The sequence below is a fragment of the Frieseomelitta varia genome, unplaced genomic scaffold (genome assembly GCF_011392965.1).
Source record: "Frieseomelitta varia isolate USP_RPSP 00005682 unplaced genomic scaffold, Fvar_1.2 scaffold_326, whole genome shotgun sequence".
NCBI lineage: Eukaryota > Metazoa > Arthropoda > Insecta > Hymenoptera > Apidae > Frieseomelitta > Frieseomelitta varia.
Genome location: NW_025110064.1, coordinates 321,918 through 324,562, shown reverse-complemented (window position 1 = coordinate 324,562; position 2,645 = coordinate 321,918).

The window sequence follows — 2,645 nt, the reverse complement described above, 5'->3', positions numbered from 1 at the left end:
TGGTAACATACTGTTACAGATAAATTATTCCAAAAATTGTATATCTTTATTATTATCAGTTTTAAATTAAAATTAAATAATAAAGAGTTGAAAATTACGTTCTAACGCGTTATATTATAAGCATATTTGCTAAAACTACAAAATTGTTTGAATAGTATCGCAGATAGTGCATTATGCACGAAACATATAATTACAGTAACACAATCGATTCTGCCTTGTTATTTCTTTGATTATCGGACGAAGTATAAAAATCACAACCTTTGATTTGCCGCTTCCTTTCGACAAATCGCGATAAAACTGGCGGATAAATGTTTGCATGGCAAAGATACATCAGAAAGAGGAACGACAAAGAGGAATAAAGGGGAAACAGTCATCGTTCCAAAAAGATAACACGAGAAAGTCATTCACGGCAAGGATCATGATATCGATGCGCGCAAACGTAACACGCAGCTTTATAGTGTTCTATGAAACGCTATGGAAATTTCTGTATGTTTAAAAGGCAAGCCACGTTGTTTACGAGTTACTGAATTAACTAGCCGGGTGATATCTAATCTCCGAAATAAATCTATGGCAACTGATGATCGCTCGATTTATTCTGCGCTCAATTTTCACGATTTCGGCGAAACATCACGAAGAAATCGGCGAAGCCGCGCCGTGAAACAATGGAAAGCAAATTGTTCATGCGTTATTACAGGATGAATAACACTGTTTTGTCGCGCGGCTTGCTGTAAATCGATTACATTTCATTTCTCCCGTTGCTTTTATAATAATATTTACATCATTAATTATCGACGAACATCGTAGCGAAAATATTATGCAACAGTTGAGCATGTCACGTGTACAAATTCCATTCAACCGCGTTACGTAAAACCATAATGAAAATGTAATATACATATTTCTCAAACGAGTTTGTTTCCTTAATTCGATGTGCAACCGAACGGATCACTCACAGTCGTCTGAATATTGTTCCAGATTTTTTTACTTTGTATACTGTCTTTGGACTGAAAAGATCAGAGGAAATAAACACGAAACAAAAAATGACAATGAAATACGATGTCATAATCCACAAATTGTCGCAAAACGGACGCCAGTTTTCGAGCAAATATAACATCTCGAAAATTCGACGTATAATGTCGTTGATGAAGGTTCCCATTTATATTCCACGACCGTATGATCGCTTAACGTGCGTCGTAACGGCTCGCATAAGTACTCGCGGCTCACACTGTCGACCATTTATTACTTGCACGATCGTTTGAAACGTTTGCGTGATCAGTGACCTGTTGGAACTGCATCATTAGCTAAGACGAACTGTGTGGTTCCATCGACAAATTCTCTGCTCGTCGACGATTACGTGGTTTTGTTTGAATTATATCTGACTGCAAAAAAAAAAAAAAAAAACAACCGTACGTTTTCAAATGTTTCGATTTATTAACGAGAAACGAAAACTATCGCACATACACTGTATGAAAACGAGGTTAAAAATGTATATACCTGTTATTCTGACAATTATAACTAATTATTACATTGCCGTTGCGTGTACAGTTACTTTTTCGTTACTGTGATGTGAAATGATCGGTTACGTCTATCTGCAAAAGGTACTATTAACATGTGCGTAAGATTTTTAAAAATAAATTGAGGATAATAATGTGCAAATTAATCTGCCGTATGTTTAGTGTGATAAACAAGTTTTTTCTCACTTGCGATTCATTCGTGTGAAAATTTTTATTTTGAATCATAATAACGTTAGTTATTAAATCTTCTAATATTTTATTTTACTTATTATGACAATGCATTGCTATTGTATTGCATATTAAAGTTAAATGTGGCGTGACCACATGTTATGTTATGCTTCCATTATTATGTTAAACAAGATATATATATATATATGCCTGATATTATTAATTAGTAATATAATATCAAGAAGCATCATACTTAAATTTATCAAAATTATCCAAGAACGATCAATTATATGTTTAATATTTTCATAAGTTCGATCCATAAAAGTAATGTGGAAATAGATGTAACGTAGTTGTTAGTAAGATAAACATAGTTATATGTAGATATAAATATTGATATAGTTCTTAGAAATGTAGCAGGAATAGAATGTTTGTTGTTCTTCATTGTTATCCTCTGTTGACTTCTGAGGTATACGTTGTATGAGCGTAAGGAAATGGGTAGAAATCTAATTCACCTTCGAACTAGTACAGAGTACAGATTGATTATACCGCACATAATTCAAGGTAGATCAACTTCTGCGCAGAGACGTCACTAGCATGTATGTAGTTACATGTACAAGTTGGATTTCGTATAAAATTAATTACCTTTTTTATTTGAAGATTACTTAATTATTACTTAATTATTAAGATTCAGGAAATTACAAATTTGTCATTGAAAAAAATATTGGATTATTTACTAATGAATAATAAAACTGATGACACGAAATATTTGATATATGATATAAATATCGTTTTTGTTTCTTATATCTGAATTTATTTTTTATATCTGCATCAAATGACGTACACGTGAATAAACATTACACAGTTTCGAGACGTACATTTCATAGAAATGAGAAATCTTTGAATAATTATAAGTATTCAAAGCAGAAGCATTGAAACCAATTACACAATTACATTCCACTGTAATCG